The 19,577-nt window shown below is 42.1% G+C and overlaps 1 protein-coding gene across 1 annotated transcript in view; it reads left to right on the top strand.

The window, feature by feature from the left end:
- LOC144680673 (CUB and sushi domain-containing protein 1-like) overlaps window positions 1-19,577 on the top strand; it is a 2,611,816-nt gene that overhangs the window by 1,949,085 nt on the left and 643,154 nt on the right. The window lies entirely within an intron of this gene.

The raw sequence follows: 19,577 nt of genomic DNA on the forward strand, positions 1-19,577 counted from the left end.
TCTCATCCTTGAATCTACAATGCAAAGAATTACTTATTTTAAACATGCTACTATAAGGAGGGACCAAGAGCAGGGCAGGCATCCTTCCAACAATACAGTGTAATAATGACCTAGAGCTCAGCTTCTAATGGCTGAGGAAAGGGAAGTATAGGCACATATCTCAAGCTACTTGATTCAATTCATGCAAAAGAATGCTGCTCCAGTTCACTTACCACTGTAGGTTTCTTAAGCTGCACCTGTTGTGTGTCACCTTGGTGGGTGGTAGGGGGGAGGGGTGGGGTTTAAGGGAGTGCAGGTGAAAATTGCTGCTACATTCTAATATTACTTGGCAAGCAGAGGGAGCCTCTCCATCACTGGCCAGCTTTACATAAATGTCTCTTCTACGAACTAAGGAGCTGCATTGTCACCAAAGGAGAGAAAGCAGTATTGCATTCTCTTTTTTTAAATTCTCTCATGGGATGTGGGTGTCACTGGCAAGGCCAACATTGGTTGCCCTGAGTGGCTTGCTAAGTCATTTCAGAGGATAGTCAGGAGTGAACCACATTGCTGTGGATCTGGCATCACATGTAGGCCAGACCGAGTAAGGATGGCAGATTTCCTTCCCTAAAGGGCAGTGGTGAACCAGACAGGTTTTCACAGTAATCAACGATAGTTTCATGGTCACCATTACTGAGACTAGCTTTATATTCCATATTTATTAATTGAATTTAAATTCCACCAGCTGCCATAATGAGAACTCGTGTCCCCAGTGCATTAACCTGGGCCTCTGGCCCAGCAACGTTACCACTACACCACCATCTCCCCATGAGAGCCAAGTGAGAAAAAGAGGTGTGACAGCAGATGAAGGGAAGAATATGTAAGGAAGTGAACCATGTTCATGAAACCACAGTATAGAAGTATAACAATAATGACATGTATTTGCAGGAGAGATTTGCAATGTTTAGAACATGATGAGTAATATAGGAGAAGAGAAAAAAAAAACTAAGGGGCTTTTTGGCTTTTATCACTACTCATTGAGCTGGCTTGACTTATTTGAATGTCTAGATGGATGGTCTGCAGCATATCTGGTGGGGCCTTTGTGAAATTAAACCACAGGTTCACCTGGTCTAATTATCATGGTTTTAGCTGGGTGTCACTGTGCAAGGGTACCTTGGTACATTTGTAGGAAATTAACTGGGAAGAATAAGGGGCACAATGGCAAGCAAAAGATAGATTTACCTTTATCATTATAATGAATAAAATGTCATCCAGAGCACACATTTGTGTCCATCTGAAATACAGGAGAAATCTTCTCAAAAGCTTCATTTTCTTCATCAAAGACTGGATTAATACTTCCATTCAGTGTAACCCCAGTTCAGATAGAATTTATGACCTAACTGTGCAAAGCCATCTCCATCTGTGTCTGTAAAATATTTTATTTGAGTAGGTAGTTGGGAGTGATTTAAAAGGCACTCAGATGACGGAGGGCTTTATATGACATTGCCAACCATCATTGAAATGTTTAAGTGCGTTGTTAAATCACCTTTACATTCAGCTCTTTACAGCTACTTTGAACATCACTTCTTCTACAATATTGCGTAATATTGCACACAACATTAATATCTATCAGGTTTAATTATTCAAAACTTCTCCTCCTTTGTAGCAGTCATTGGGATGTGAACAAATGTTTATGCGACCATTTCACTGGACAAGTTATCTGAACCTCAATTGGGATCGTGTTGTGGCTGGTAATCTGAATGAATTATATTGTAAAGGAGGGAGAAAGAATTTGCATTTGGAAAGTGGCTTTCAAATCCTCAGGATGTCTCAGAGCACTTGACAGCCAAGAAATTACTTTTGAAGTATAGTCAAGCACAGCAGCCAATTTGCACACAACAAGATCTCACAAACAACAGTGAGATGAATGATCAATTAATCTGGAAGGACTCCCTGGAAAGTGAGACAGGAAATACTAAGAATCATGTTTATCACACTGAATCTCCTTATCACTGTTTAGAACAACTGTTTGTCAAAAAAAATAGCTAGACAATATTATTGCAGGAGGCCCTAATGCCCTCATAACTTCCCAATAGCTCCACTCCCACACTTCTTCTGATCAAAGGGCATTTTACCATCATATCTATGAATCCAAGGTGAATAATATGACATTTCAGGCCCTTCTGAAACTCTTTCCCCAAGACGCCTGTGTCAGGGATCCATGTCATGTGAAACACATACCTTTATACATATCCAAAATATGACAGAAGTCCTCAGAACTCTGTCATCCCAAATGCGTGTTTGACCTAAATTGACAATCTGCCCCTTTATGCATCTAACAGTGACAGATTTGTGGAGGAGGCTCCACAAATATCCCCATCCTCAATGATGGGGGAGCCCAGCACATCAGTGCAAAAGATAAGGCTGAAGCATTTGCAACGAATTTCAGCCAGAAGGGCCAAATTGATGATCCATCTCAGCCTCCTCTGGAGGTCCCCAGCATGACAGATGCCAGTCTTCAGCCAATTCGATTCACTCCACGTGATATCAAGAAACAGGTGAAGGCACTGGATACTGCAAAAGCTATAGACTCCGACAGTATTTCAGCAATAGTATTGAAGACTTGTGCTCCAGAACTTGCCGTGCCCCAAGCCAAGCTGTTCCAGTACAGCTACAACACTGACATCTATCCAGCAATGTGGAAAATTGCCCAGGCATGTTCTGTCCACAAATATCAGGACAAATCCAACCCAGCCAACTACCGCCCCATCAGTCTACTCTTCATCATCAAGAAAGTGATGAAAGGGATCATTAACACTGCTATCAAGCAATAACTTGCTCATTGACGTTCAGCTTGGGTTTCACCAGCATCACGCTGCTCCTGACCTCATTACAGCCTTGGCTCAAACATGGACAAAGGAGCTGAACTCCTAAGGTGAGGTGAGAGACTGCCCTTGACATCAAAGCAGCATTTGACTGAGTGTGACATCAAGAAGCCCAAGCAAAACTGAGGTCAATGGGAATCAGTGGGAAAAATCTAGGCTGGTTAGAGTCATACCTAGCAGAAAGAAGATGGCTCTGGTTTTAGGAGCTGAATCACCTCAGTTCCAGGACATCACTGCAGGTATTCTTCAGGGTAGTAACCTAGGCCCAACCATCTTCAGCTGCTTCATCAATGACCTTCCTTCCACCATAAGGTCAGAAGTAGGGATCTTCACTGATGATTGCACAATTTTCAGCACCATTCCCGACTCCTCAGACACTGAAGCAGATCATGCCCAAATGCAGCAAGACCTGGACAATATCCAGGCTTGGACTGACAAGTGGCAAGTACATTCACAACACACAAGTAGCATTTGTACCACACAAGTGCCAAGTAATGACCATCTCCAACAAGAGAGAATCTAACCATCACCCTTCGACATTCAGTGCCATTACAATCATTGAATCCCCCACTATCAACATCCTGGCATTACCATTGACCAGAAACTAGACTAGCCATATAAATACTATGGCTACAAGAGCAGGTCAGAGGCTCAGAATCCTGTGGTGAGTAATTCACCTCCTGACTCCTCAAAGCCTGAGCACCATCCACAAGGAACAAGTCTGGAGTGTGATGGAACGCTCTCCACTTGCCTGGATGAGTGCAGCTCCAACAACACTCAAGAAGCTTGACAGCATTCAGGACAAAGCAGTCTACTTGATTGGCACCCCATCCACAAACATTCACACCCTCCACCACCAATGCATTGTGGCAGAAGTGTGTACTATCTACAAGATGCACTGCAGGAACTCACCAAGCCTCCTTAGATAGCACCTTCCAAACGCACGACCACTACCATCTAGAAGGGCAAGGGTAGCTGATATATGGGAACCCCACCACCTGGAAGTTCCCCTCCAGGTCACTCACTGTCCTGACTTAAAAATATATTGCCATTCCTTCACTGTCACTGGGTCAAAATCCTGGAACTCCGTCCCTAACAGCAATATGCGTGTAACTACACCACATGGACTGCAGAGGTTCAAGAAGGCGGCTCACCACCACCTTCTCAAGGGCAATTAGGGATGGGCAGTAAATGCTGGCCCAGCCAGTGACACTCGCATTCCGTGAATGAATATAAAGAAAAATAATGTGCTGCTGTTGGAATCAGTAAATTTTGCTCACATAACTCTGTAGGTAGTCCAATAGACATATCAGCACCATGCAAACAATGCCGTATCTTCATTAGCTGCTTAATTTTTAATAAATGAATAAAATGTTTTGAGCTACAGCTGCAGTGCAAAGTTTTAATATTCCAACTGCTGTGGTAACAATGACAGAAGCAATTGATTGGTATGCGGGTGTTGCAAACTGACCTGTTCTGTTCCTAACCTGACCTAAGTTTCCTGGTGACCATGCAGCTTTAAACTGAATGAAAAGTTTCTCTGCAGTACTTTCAATTTCCATGCAGTTTGCACATAACTTTGTGTTGTACTGGGTAAGCAATGCGTCAGAGCATCTACAGAGAATCATTGCTTTCAGATCATCCAATTTAAGCTATTAAATACAAGAAATTACAGTTGCCCATAGTGGTCGATGACAGCGCATATGATATTCTTCAGAGCATTGTAATGTTGAAAGCATTTGCCTGTCACTTTAAATGGATTTAAGCCTCTGTTAAATTGTGGCTAAGGAACGTCAAACTAAATAACGAGCCTTCATCTGGTGCTATCACTAATACAGTAGTAATTTCTGAACTTTAATTTTGGTATCATCTTGTGTACTTCTGTTTTCAACTTCTCTACCTCCACCTCTTCTGATGGTTTCTGTTACAATAGAATGGTTTTTTGAAGCAACACCAAAGGCACATTTCCTCTGGAGTCACAATTCTGCACACCTTCAATATTTCAGAAGTAATTTTAATTAAGTAAAGATCTTAATACCAAGTCTGAGGTAATCATATCTTTGTTATTTGTCAGTGCATTTTACAGAACAGTTAGAGTTTGTAGCCAGACAAGATATTTACCATGGTGCAATACTGGGGACAACAGAATCTTCCACTTTTATTTATTCTGATATTCTCACAACTTGTTACTATTTTACAAACACACCGCTGTTTTAATACTAGTTGTTCTCTTGTAGACTTCCCCGTATGTAACCTGGGAGCATCTGCTTTGTCATATGCTGCTAGTTCGCCACCCAATATTGAATGAACAGAAATTTCTCTGCTCAAATATTGGGGAAGGTGAAATCCATTGCCTTCAGGCCCCACTACAAGCTCTGTTCCATAGCCCTCCATTTCTCTCACTGGTCAATGACTGAGGCTGATCCAGACTGTTTGGAATCTTGACCCTGAGCTCTCGGCCCCATATCATCTCCTTCATCAAGACCACCGACCACCCATCTCAGCCCCTGCCTCAATCCATTTGCTGTGAAGACCCTCAAACATGCTTTTGCTACTGCCAGGCTCACTCAACTACTGCAGTTCCATTTTAGCCAGCCTACCATCTTGCACAAACCACAAAACTCACTTCATCCAGAACCTTGACATGTACCAAGGTAGCAACTTGCTCCATTGCGCGGTTCCTGCGTGGTGAGCCCCCAGCCTGCTGCTGGGTGAATATCAATTGGCAGTGGAGCTGGAAGGCCATCCACAAGCCTTCCTGCCACAGACTTAATCGGGGGGGGTGGGGGAGAGGCAGGAAGGCGGTGGGGTCCCCACCAGCCACCCTCCTGCTCCGCTAAATGCTCCCCCGCCACCAAACCTGCCAACGGGGAGGGCAGTAAATTCCACCTGAAATGTGTGTCCTTTTTCAGGTGTGAAAGTACAGTTTCTTCTCATTCTCACAGTGAGTGCTTGGTTTCCCTATACAGGTTAAATGATAGATCAAAAACACTGGAATTGTTTGACTGACGGATTACTTAACAAGTGGGACACAATGGAGGAGTTTTAACCTAGAGGTGCGGTGGGTGGGATTGAGGTTAAAACAAACAAAAATGTCTCTGTGTCATGAAGTGGGATTCAACCCACTGAAAAAATTAAAATCCCCTCTCAAGAAACTATCGGCATTTTCCCACTTTTTTTGAACCACTGGTGAGCTCCATTGCTGGTGATGTTATCTCAGGCTGACGTATAGGCATTGTAAATGATTCATATTTCTTCTGATAAAATCCCTTGATACTAGGCTATTGTTGGTATGGCAGGCACTCCACTCAACCCACCAGTAATTGATGACCCTTCTGTGGGGGAAAGAATCGTGCCTGCAATAGGGAGGTTTTAATAATAAGCCCTCCACCACATCCTTCTAAGATAGATCAGCCTGCCTTCTGAACCTGAGACTGAGAAAGAGCAAAGAGTTATGGATTTGCTTCCTGCCTACAGAATTCGGGAAGAAAGGGCAGAGAGGTCCAATTGAATTTCTCAGTTCCTGTCCGGTTTCTCCCACCTCATCAAGGTGAATGTAGAGTTTAAGGGGTCTGTTAATGAAGGAGGTGGCAATTATAAAATTCCAAATTTCCAATATTTATAACTTTGTAATTCATGTTCATTTAATATTTGTGAAACGCTCAGTTTATCTGTAGGACTCTTTCTTCTTTTTATCATTTAGAATGTAGTTATGCAAATCAAACTAGAGGAAGAATACATGCTCTTATAATTACTTACTAAAGTAAAATATGGTGATTGATAAAGTAAACAGCGTTGCAGCTCAGTAGCAACAGCTTTTTTTGTCTTCAATGTGCTTTTTGTTTTGTTCTTGATATTCTCAGCCTCCTTTGCAGTCTTCACCTGTTGTCGCCCTGCTCCAGCAAATTATTGCAATCATTAGACTCTATTCAGTTTGCCAACACATCTTACACCATTCTCGCCTACTCTGAATAAATCATTTAGAGTTTTACTGAGTCAATCACCAAGTGGCAGCTGCATTTTTAAAAGGTCACCTAGGTGGAAAGGGATTTGTCTCCAGGTAATTACTCCATCCACACTAATTCTGCAGAAAAAATTGGCAGCTCATGACACCTGGCAGTTTCATTTCACATTACATATTTAAGCGATCAAACACAAAAAAATAACTCCATCAAATGCAACTCATTGCAATCTTATCTAGATCCAGATAATTCATTCTTGGTAATAGTTCCCTGATTCTTATTTTGGGTTTGTGCCTCTATGACAAGCTTGCCTAATTGCTACTGTCTCTCTGGGCTCGGATTAAAGCGAAGATGTGAAAAGGTGAAATATCTAATTCAATTATTTCCTGTGGAGAGAAATGTCCATGCCAGCTTAGATATAGATTCTTTAATGAGTTTTTGGCTTTATTTAATTCTGGCACCAAAAGGTCTTGTGGGTTCCACTGGTAATCCATTCAATCTGTACCTCTGCTGCTTGTTGGAGTGTTTCTGTTTTCCACGTGAAAGACAACACAAATACCTAGATGGATACACTGGCCTAGATTTTCCAATTGTATTCATCCTCTAAATCAGGCAATCCTGATTGGGAGGTGGGCAGAGATCCATTATGACTGCTATAATTTCCGCCATTGTTTCTGGCAACTCAGCTTCAGGAAGATCACTGCAAATGAAGCAGAAATTGCATCATATGCCTTATTTTCAATCATTCCCATATATTTGTGCCATTATTTCTTCTAATCCGTGTAAAATCGGTGTGCGGAGCTCCTTGGCATTCAGAAGAAGGCAGTTGAAAGGTAAATTCTGACTGACTTTATGAAATTTGTTGTTCTCCAGTCAAGTACTTTGTCTTTTGTTGTTATGTCATCTGCCTTGAAACCTGTTTACCAATGATCCCTCACCCCCTCATCCAACCAGTTAACAGGGACACAATGGTCAAGAGATGCAGCTCCGAAATGCCTGCTTTCTGAGTGCTTCAAGTGCTGCTGTTTTACCTCCAAAATGGCATCCCTGGCATGCATGCACACTTCTGGTGCTAGCCATGCCGGATGCCATTTTGGCGGGGCCGTTAGCAGAAGGACCAGAAGGGAAGTATGCAGAGTGGACAGATCAGAATGTCAAGCTGCAACACACCACCCACCCCGCCCTAAACCAACAGTGCTATTCATAGGGATTATCAACTGCTTTTAGGTTAGTTGATTGATTTCTATTGGCTCTTGCTGTGATTGTAGAAGTATTTGGTGGTTTCCATAGTTGTTTCATTTGCCCAAGTCTCCATGGAGTCTCTATGTGGCATAAGCTGAAAGAATTTGTCTGAACTTCAAGGATTCTGTAAAAACCACTTTCTCCTGTATTTGGGTGCAGCAGTTTGCATTCCCCTTGAGCATGAAAGGAGAAAAAGTAAAGGTCACACAGAGCAGTCAAGATGCTGGAAGGGGGAGGAGGGGAGAAAGGCCCTGAAGAGGAAGCCTTATCCACCCATGTATTCAGGGTGTAATTCTCCTACCTGACCCTCAGCGAGGAACAGCGTGTCAGATGTCTAGGCTTCACTGAGGAGATCCTTAGTGAAATCTAATGTAGCATAAGGGTATTTGGCAGAATGAGGGTTCATAATGGGACCAGAGAACAGTACTGCTCACATAGTGATGTAGAGAGTCACAAGATAGTAAACTATAGATGTGTTGAGTCTGGAAGGAGCCAGCTTGGAGACAACACCCATGCATGACAGTACCTTAGATATGTACATAGTTATGGGTTACCAATAAATGGTTTATTTTCAGCCATACAAGCCTCCAGACCTCTCCAGAGAGACACCAGACAACGTTTGCACCTGCTGCAGCCTCAGAGTAGAGTAAGGACAGCACTGTTGTGGCTGTGAAGGTGACCATGGCCAAGAACTTTTATGTGTCTCGCTATTTTCAGGCTGAAAAGGGTGATATTTGCAAAATTTCTCAGTTTGCCATCCACTGTTGCATAAAAGAAATGGTTCTGTGTGCAAAGAGAGCTGAATATTTTTTCTTTTGATCTTGCCAAAGCGAAGCAGGCAGAGTGAGTACATGGCTTTCCTTTGGCCGGATATCAACTCTGACATGCATTGAAACCAAAAGAGATTTCACTCTCTAAACGTCCAGCTGGTGAGCAACCATATGTAGTGCATCCTGCAAGTCAACGCATTGTATTCTAGCAGCAGTCATTATGCCTTCATTCTTTGTCTGTCCGCTGTGCCACCTGTATTTAAACCATCACATCAGAGGGTGGCTAATGGGTGATGAGGGCTATCTGAGGAAGACCTGGTTCATGACTCCGGTGATAATGTGAGCAGCATATAATGTAAACCATGCTGCCACATGAAAAAATAGAGCAGACCATTGAGGTACTTAAACAACGGTTCTGTTGCCTACATTGCTCTGAAGGAGCCCTGCCGTGCTAGGCAGAACACTTGTCAAGATTCAGGGTGGTCTGTGGCATGCTGCACGATCTCGCCTTCATGAAGGAACAGCCATCAACTATATCGTGAGCAGCTGAGGAAGAGGAAGGGGGTGGGAACCAATACATCCCATTTCTGGCTGGCCTTTCTGTGTTTAACTCATCTGACTGTGACCCAGTTCCTCATTCACCAACAGTCCCACACTTTACCTTACCTCTGTCATGACCAGCACACTGTCCGTTTGTACTGCACTGCCAGTGGTTGTCAAAATGTTGTGTTGGTCCTTCACTTTAATGTTACAGGGATACCACAAATATTAGTTGATTAGTCGTGACAAAATGCATTGAGCAAATTATGAATGCATTTTTTGCTAGAGCAAGTAAGAAATTTCACCTCCTTCCCCATGGATTACTGGAAACAGCATGAGAGTGCACTGCAGTTTTACAGTGTGGCAGGGTTCTCAATGGTCTAAAATGTTAGATTGCAGTCATGTGGCCCTCTGTACTCCCTACTGACATCTTCAGGAAAGGATACCAAACCGAAAATGTCAGAAACACAGCGATTCATTAAGCATCTGTGCAGTCATTTTCTCTCTCATGTAGAAATGATAGCTGTCTTTCAAGTGTAGTTTGTTTACAATCACCAACACCACTTATCATTCTTTTTATCTTGCAGCAGTCGTGATGCTTTCATTTTAAGACAGTCCACCGATCTACCACGCTTTCACCCAGAAAGACAAATTTTGGTTTAACTCCTAGGAGAGTGAAGCTGTCCCCTGCAGCCATGACATATGTGATATTCCATAAAACAAACTGAGCACTCATATAATGAGGTCCATTCTTTTACCAGAGTAACCACTAAATACAGCATGAGCAAGGTAAAACAGTGCTTCAGGTCTTTTCTTCAATTTGGGAGCATCTTGCAATATGGCCCAAGGTTGCATTCTGCATTACACTCTTTACTTCTTGTGAGCTCCCAGCAGCTGCTCTTGCTCACTCATGCCAACTATTCCTGAGTAGTTGTCCCTGTCTGATGATAAGTTGTGATTTGCTGACAGGCCAGATGTACTGGGAGGCTTTACAGTCCTCCCTCGAATACAACTAGAAAAGTAAACAAGAAATAGAGATAACAATGATATCCTTGTGAGCGGTGTGTATCTCTCAAAATAGAAGAAGCAGCATGAAGGTTTCACGCTGTGGTTGTTGCAAATTCATGCAGCATTCAGTAGGGTGACTAAGAAGAAAAGGAAATGGTTGACAAGACACCGCAGCTAACACGTGGCCTCTGCCTTCCCCTCCTCCAGCACTCTCTATGGCTTCATAGGATTTGCAGTGCTTCACACTTACAGGGGTGAGAAGTTTGAGACTTTTTTTGCTGTAGCTTTCTCTTAGGCGTTATGGGTTATTCAATCCTTGGGGAAATAAATACAAGCATGAGAATCACATACAGTAAAACCCAGGTACACGTCACAACCCATAATGGGGTTATGATAGTGGAATAAAAGAGATGCTGCATTCTATTTTGTTGGTAGAGTACGTTGCTATAATGGGATCGTCAACTCTGGTTGCACATATTTCTGGGGACTTCATCCGATGACCTGCTTCCCACTACATTGCTTGTTTGGTCCCACCATTGATCGATTTCCCACGCTAATTGGAAAGTGACAGTCATCCCCACCTCTAATATTTTAAAAACTAATAATGAAAGCTGTTGAAATAGAAACAAAACCCCATGATTTTTCTTCTGGGCTGCTTGAGCTTTGAATAGTTAACTTCTGGAGACTTTAGGACAACCTTAGAAAGTTGTCAGCTCCATAATTATGAGGGAAGGCCATTGTCAGTGTGTATTTTTTGGAAGCTGGGGTGATTCTTTATGCCTGATCTGGTAAGGTCATTAAACGTGCTGCAGTGCCTTGCCACACGTGGGCCAATAAAGAGCAAGTATGGACAGTGACCTATTTAAAAAACAGAAGTGCCATTTTTCACATATAAAAAAGTCTCTAGACTGACTATGGCTGACTTATACTCTGGTAGATACTACTTTGAGATTTCTCCACTAAAAGTGGGTGTCCCAGAAATCTTTGGTGGATTGAGCATTTAACAAGAGCTTGCATTTATATAGCAGGTTTGACCGTAAAATGTCCAAAGGTGCTTTAGAGGAGCAATAACAGAAATAATTTGATACTGTGCCTCATAAAGAGACACAGGTTTATGTGACCAAAATTTTGGTCGAAGAGGTAGATTTAAAGGATCTACTGAAAGGAGGAGAGAGAGGTGGAGAAGTAAATTAAGGGGATATGAAGCTTGGAGCCTATACAGCTGAAACCAGTGGTCACCAATGATGGAGCTATGAAAATAGTAGATGATCAGGAGGCCAGAATTGGAGTGCTAGGCAAATTCCATCAGCAGAGATCTCAGATGATTAAAGGGATGGAGGAGGCTCCAATGGTCGGGAGGGGCAAATCCAGGATGGATTTTAATGCAAGGCTGAGAATTTTTAATTCAAGGTGTTGTTGGATGAGGAGCCATTTTAGGTCAGTGAGCACAGGGCTGATGGTGAATGAGACTTGTTGGGAGTTAGGATAAGGGCAGCAGAGTGTTGGATGCATTCAAATTGATGGATGGTAGAAGGTGGATGGCCAGCCAGGAGCGTATTAGAATAGTTGAGACTGGATGTAATGGGCCAGGAATTCGGGCTCCATTCCTGGCACCACAATTTTCACCACCACGGGATAAGGACGAGAGCTGGTGCAGGCCAGTAGCCAACCTCCTGCACTGCTGACCTGGCTGACTCCATAGTGTGGATAAGCATCTCCTAATGCCTTGCAATTTTTATTGAGTCGGGCTAACATTTTAAGGAGTTGTGGTTCACGGCCCCTCAGAGTTGTCATGAACCACAGTCTGGATGAGGGAACCTTTTGAAAGATAAGTTGAAAAAGTCTTACCCATGACTCCTTGTCAACCTATGCCCCTCCGCCCACCCTTATTTTGCATTCTTGGCTGAAAGTCCAGTCATTCCTTAGTTTGCTAAAACAGCTGCACCCAAGGGAAAACATTGCTTGATTGACAACTCTTTCCCTCTGATCTACTTTGTCAATTGCACAGCGTTTACTTACACAAGACAAAGAGATGTCAAATGCTTGTAGTTTCTGCTATTGGTATTTTTTAAAGGTCTGTTTGATTGACATTTTTATAAACCTGCAGAAAAAGCAGTATTTTTTAAAGGAAGTAGAAAGTTATGAATGGATGCTTGTCTTTTTTAAAGCTTTTCCACATATGTCATTGTCATGACAAGGTTCATTGTTTGTGTACAGAGTGTATACTGGGTGACTGGGCATGGAAGTACCATAGGTTGGCATGGAGGGTATGAGGGACCATGGAGGCTGGGTGGGGGTGAGGGCTGGAGGACTGCTTTTGTTTTGCTGTCTTTATTATAACTGAGACAAAGTCTCAGAGCACTGAGGTAGGTCTTTTAAACAGCCCTTTTTGGCACCCGGCAGCCTTTATGTTTGCCTCCAAACTGTTTCCAAGGGCGGTAGGCCTGACTCCAGTTATCACCCACCACCCCTCTACCCCCGCACCCCCACCAACCATCCAGGAAGAAAAATCCTGCCTTCGCAGGCACTTTTAACTGAGGTGGACGCACCGAACTGGGAAATTTCCCAACTCCTGCTGCTGCCTCTAGAATGCAAATCCAGCCCAATACTTTGTCAAGTCATCTCTGTATTATTGAAACCATCTTGTATGCTTGTACACTTCTTGATCAAATTCCTGTTGCTATAATTTCTGGTTAGACTGTTATGTTAGCAGATAACATTGAAAGTACCTATGTATCCATTGAGAATGAGAAGTTTAGCATAGCCTCTTCATCATGCTAAACCAATATAAACACCAGTTGGAGTACAGGTCGAGTATCCTTTATCTGTAAATCTGAAAACCGAACACATCCAAAAATTGCCCTTTTTTTAACCTCATCGACCTTAAGCACGAGAAGCCTAGTTGTTTGTCTGCACTATTTACCTTGTGATTTTTGTGGTGAACATGTCAAAAAGAAGGTTATTATAGGTACCCTCTATTTATTATTCAGCAGTACATTGTACTTTTCTAACCGTTTTATTTACTTTGGACTATAGCAAGCCTAGGTTTCAGCTATTGTAATGTACATTTTTATGTGGTATCCGAAAAGTGAAATGATCTGATTTCCAAAATGCAATTGGCCCTGAGGGTTTTGGATAAAGGATACTTGACCTGTATTGTGGCTGATTCTATGGAACACATTCTGGGAAGGATGTGAAGGCTTTGGAGTGGGTACAGAAGAGATTCACTATAATAGTTCTAGGGATGAGAAACTAGTTACGTGGATAGATTATGTTCCAGCACAGATGGTCCGATAGGGCTCAGAACCCGACTCTTATCCAGTCTGCCTGTATATTATGATTCATTTCTTGAAAGGTATGAAAAATGTCAATAATTCAAAGCTCAGTGCACTTTTTAAGACAAGTGACTTGAACCAAATGTTACCATGGCACATTTGAAAGATTTCCCTGTTGTCAGGGATGGCTGTCTCTCGATTCGAGGATGCCATCTACCCAGGGTTGCAAGTTTCTGCCATGGGTGTTCATGTGACTGAACAGCCCAATTTTTGACCCACGGTTCTTTGTCCACATGGAACAGGATGTCCCAAGAGGTAGTGGGCAGCCGAGTGCAGGTTTTGCTTCCTTTTCTTTCCTTCTCTGTCGCCACTTTGCCTTAACATTTAGGACATTGTGAATCAAAGTGTCATGCAGCTTGATGGACAAGTTGTCACCAGTTTGAACGATTGGTAGCTAGCTCCCCTTAGTCATTAATGTCAATGATCTATGCCTCAGGGAGATCTTCAGAATGTCTTTGAAGCCTTTTCTTTGCCCTCCCCTGTAATATTGGCCATTTCAGAGTTGAGAAAACAGGAACTGGCAGGGGAGACACTTTTTGGCCATCCAGTAGTCCACCTTGATTGACTTTTCAGGAGCTTTGCCTGAATGTTTTTGGAGCTGGCATTAAGAAGGACACCAGCATTTGTTTGACAGTCCTCCCATTGAATGTTGAGGATGCGGAGGAGGCATTGCTGGTGGATTTCTCTGTGTCAGTGACACATAAGAGCACTATAGTCCAGGTCTCACTGCAGTACAGGAGTGTAGTGGCGACAATTGCTCAGTACTCCAGGACTTTTGTTGACTTGTGGAGGCCTTTGTTTTTTTTTCAACACAATCATTCAATTTATTAGCAGCAGTAAAGTTCTAGTCAAGTAAATGGAATGTTGTTCAAACATTTAAAATCAGAAAAGCAGCTAGAGACCAAGAAAATAAGGTGACAATACCATCTTCAGTCCATACAATTTATTCATTGGCCTTGTTGTCAAACAGTTGTTGCTGTAGTTTGTAGCAGGCTCCCCTGAGAACTGGATATCCCCAGTGAACACTTGAGCAATTCTTTGCAAATAAAATCCAAACTAAAAATGGTGCAACTAAGAACCGACATTCACACAGAGGAAACAATCAAACACATACCAAGTGTTAAGAGGTACAATGAACAACACTTTAGAACTCCTTCATGGACAGTAAACTAAATGGAGATGGCATTCTATAAAGTATTTTGTTCATAGAATGAAGAAAGGATTTACAGATCAATGTTTGGAACCACCATAAACGATAAAGTGCATGGCTGAAAGTGAGGTCATTCTCATGTATGTTTTATAATGCATTTCTTTATATTTTTATATAGCTCTCTGCACAGATGTAATTTTAACATTAACAGCACCCAGCAGAATTGTTTTATTATTTAAAATGAGCATTTTCAAAAGCAGAATTTATTGGGAACTTGTGCTGACACATTCCACACAACTTTGACTTGCTCCATCTGGATTATATTCACATTAATGTGCATAATATGTTACATTTGCAATATAAAATCTGGCTCTCTACAAATATGGTCTACAAATGATGCCCCAACAAACGTTACTTTGACTTTAAGCCATGATAAATTTACAATTTTAACTCATTGCAAGTATCTCTTTGGAGGTACACCACAGATCCAGCTTTGCTTCTGTAATGTCCTGAAAATATACAATAAATGGCTCTGCTTAACCTGACATTTGTGCATTCATTTAGCTTTCAGGATGTTTTTTTAATTTGACTTTTCTACTCTTTCATATCTTTATGAGCCTGTAGCTTTTCATCCAATAATCTCTTCACTGATACATTTGCACAGTAATATTACTGATTATAATGGGAAAATCGATGTTGTCTACAAGGATTGAGAGCTTCTATACTGCTCTACTTTTGAAATTAGCTGTAATTTGTCTTGGGCTTCAGATTGTGTCATTCTTCCCATATTTCAGTATTTATGTAAACAGGGTATTGCTGATTAGATGGATGGTGCTGCTCCCCATTGCTTTGCATGTTCTCAGATGTTAATGATACTTACTGCTGTTTATAACATAATCGGCCACAGGGGTTGCTGGTTTCACCAAGGTGGATTAGCTTAAACTGATATTTAACTTAATGGGAGCAATTGCTGGAGTGCAAATCTAGCCTCTGTGAAGCAGTGAGCATTTTAAATGCTGTTTTGTCTTTATAGTTCCTTACCTGATGTCGTAGGGTAGAATTAGCTGCATGCAATCCTCAGGAGAGCTGAGCCCCTCTCTCTGCATATGCACATGTGCAAATGCACGTGTGCGATTCTAAAAGTGAAGTTAGTGTCTATCGGGCTGCTGTCACCAGGAAAAGGGTTTAAATACTGGGCACATAACTGGCAGAGCATGACAGCTGCCCTCCCAATATTGCTGATGTGAGGTATGGTCCTTTTTGAAGCTTGGGTATCATTACCATCTTTCTAGCAGGCTGTGGACATCAAGCAGGCATGCTGTTGCAGCTCTCCGGCTCCAGGCTGGGTCAATATCAAGTAGTCCACAGGCTGACTTGGCCCAGCAACCTTGTAGATTGAGTGGGGAAATGGCAGGGCAAAGTGGGATTGATCATGGAGAAGAGTTCAACTAAGGTGAGAGTTGCCCTCAAATATGAGCATTCCTCCTACACATGACCCTAGAGAAATGAGTTTAAACTTATTGTTTGTATTTCCCTTTGGCTGTACTGTTGGTGGAGTGTATACGGCATGTGATTCACCCAGCTATCTCCCAAAATGACAATTAGAGTCCACAGGATGCACTATATGTACAACTGGAGGCCATAGGATGCACTATACATATTAGAATGGCCTCCTGCCAGGCAGGTGCTGCAGTCACCCAGCAGCGGGCCTCTCTTAGAAGGCATTGGACAGATTGGGAGTGGGAACAAAGTGATACATCCCCCCCACCCCTTCCACTTTCTATGGAGCACTGCCCAATGGAACCAAATGAAAACGGTCTTGAGAAATCAGCCAGCTCTGGCCAGCAGTAAAGCATCACCATGCACCAGAAGGAACTTAGACCATGGAAGCCACCCATTGACATAAAACCACAACCACGATCAGAAGGCAGCTAGGTAACAATATCAGTCCCTAGAAATAGGCCAGCCAGCAAGCCCTTACCAACCACTGGAATAAAGGAAGGGAAGATACTCTGATTCCCCAGGTTTACTTAGCATGGACAGCATATTTTAGAAGTTGAGTCTCTTTTGTTAAAACGTAAATTTAGTGAAATGCATCTCACATTTTAATCACTCCACTTTTGGCAGCTATGCCTTTAGCAGCCCAAGACTTAAGTTCTGTAATTTCCTCCCTAAACCTTGCCACTCTCTACTCTCTAACTTGCTATGCTCATTTAAGATGTTCCTTAAAACCTACCTCTTCTCCTAATATCCCGTTATGTGGGTCAGAGTCTGGTTGACAACAGGGATGGTGTGAGGTGCCTTGGGATGTTTTAGCACATTAAATGGAGATTGTCTTTGATATAGAAGCATTTGTTGTACATGATGTAATGATAATAGATCATTGAACAAAGACCAGTTATGTCCTAGCTTATAAAAATCTATGCCTAAGTATAAACTTGATTCAAGCAATAGATTTCTTTTCATGTTAGCAGTGCACTTGTAAGAATTAAATAGCAGTACACAATCCTCATTTTATGCCAATTGATACTGTAGCTCTACCTACAGAGGCATCTCCCAGATAAAGTGGTCACTTATGCCCCACTTGCCCGCAGTAGAAAGACAATAGATGGTAAGCTGAGCTCTCCCCAGCAATGGGGCAGACCAGTGATCAGAAGTCATAAAAGCACATTTTCTACAACTGTGTGTCATGAAAGTATAATAATTTTCAGTTAGGTATGATTTAATAATATTTGAAGTCAGGTGGACTGCGTGTTTTGACTCATCAAAAGAAGCTAGGTGCTTTGTGTGCTAATGAGTAAACATGGATGCTAGTTTAGCATGTAAGGTGTGAAGGGAATTTACATTTTTTAGATAGATGAAAGGGATTTTAGATTGTTTACAAATAGCCAGGCAAGCAAGGCTAAGGAATGTGTTTATTTTTCCCAAGGGTTACTGACAATAAATAGCAACAACATGAAATTTTTTATATTTTGAGGAAGATACAGTTTCAAAGACATATGAAACAAGTGAATTTACATATTAAAAAGGAGAGAAACATAAATAAAGGAGAATGAGGCTATGGGCAGAATTCTTCACTCGGCGTGCAAGTGCACGCCCGACCCACTTGAGCATGAAATAGTGCATGATGATGTTGGCCGAGCGTCTTGATGTCATTGCGCAGTCGCGCGATATTTGGTTCGCTGGCGTGCGTGAGGGTCAGAAGTGTGCCCGCTGACAATTAAAAGGCCTATTAAGGCCATTAAAGTAATAATTAACTGAGATTTTTCATTGCCTGTCCAATGTTATGGTTGGTGGATGGGCAGATCGGCCAGGCGACCTTTGTATTTTCAGGAAACCTCATCCAGGGCGGGATGCGGTTTCCAATATTAATTTAAAAAAATGTTTGGGCAGGATTTTCATCATCCATATGTTCCAGTGACTGATTCTGATGCGTGGAGATTTTTTCTTGGTTTTCAAAATCTTTATTTTTTGCATTTAAATTCTTCAGCTCTTTGAGGCAGCTCTTTGCCTTCAGGGAACTTTCATTCTGCACTCCCCGTGCCCACGCTGACTTCAGTACTTGCCTTCTCCCCACCCCCACCCTGGCAGTGCTCAGCCTTTCAGCTCATCTTTCACGCTGGCTGGCTGTTAATTGGCCAGCCAGTGTGAAATTGCGGTCGGGGGTCCATTCCCCGGCAGCTCCCCGGCCCACCAATCGTGGGCACCCACCGAACTAAAAATCCTGCCCTGCCCTATGTGTCAGAGGAAGGCATTGAGAGATCTAACAGAAGTGTGTGAAATAGTCTGAATGAAACCCCCAGTATTTATGTATAAGCCTGCTGACTACTGAAGCTGGAGGAGAAAGCCATTTGGAATTCCACTGTCCAGGATATTGTGTTAATTTGCTGGATCTGTTTAAAATCTAAAATCTTTTGGACTGTTGCCTTAAAGGGGGGGTGTAACTGGGAGTCAGGTTAATTAGGGATTTGAGGAGTCATTATAGTTGTAATTTTTGTACTTCTATATATGTGCTTGAAATCTTCTCTTTTGTTAATAAATGATTTAACTTAGTTTTTTTTAAAATCTCAAAGTCTTGATGAACTTATTACTTCTGAATTTAGTGCATGCATATCTTTATAAATACAAATTGCAAAACAGTTGTGATAGCGCGATTAAGTTTCCCTCATGGATTTGATCTGACTGACACACATCATCTGCCATCTCATAACACTGTGCCCCAGTAGTTCTGGTTTTGTTCAGTCTGCCCCACAGCATAAATGGGATTAGTTCAGTAGAGTGGAGTAGAATTGTACTGTAGAAGTTTTGCATTGTAACTGTTTTGCCAACTCTATTAATGAAGGAATTCCAGCTAATGTAAAAATTAGATGAATCTCAAAGTTATTCATGGTCATGCTAAAAAGCAGCAATCACAGTTATCATTTAGAGTTTGTGAATCACATCTTTACAGCAATCTTTAAGCATTAAACACATCTCCATGGCGTGTTATTGGATGCCGAGATGCCATAGCAGAATAATTATCCCAGCTAAATGCAGTGTTTGATTCATAATACTGTGGAATTTAGTTATTCCAGCTAATTTGCTACAAATGTTATTCTTCCCTACCCTGGGTAAAATTACCTTCTTCTAACTTATTATCAACTATTGGTGTTGAATTACCATGGTCTGTGATTATCATGATAAAGGAAGTTGTTTATGTACTGCCCGGT

This window comes from Cetorhinus maximus, chromosome 5 (assembly GCF_964194155.1).
Source record: "Cetorhinus maximus chromosome 5, sCetMax3.hap1.1, whole genome shotgun sequence".
Classification (NCBI taxonomy): domain Eukaryota; kingdom Metazoa; phylum Chordata; class Chondrichthyes; order Lamniformes; family Cetorhinidae; genus Cetorhinus; species Cetorhinus maximus.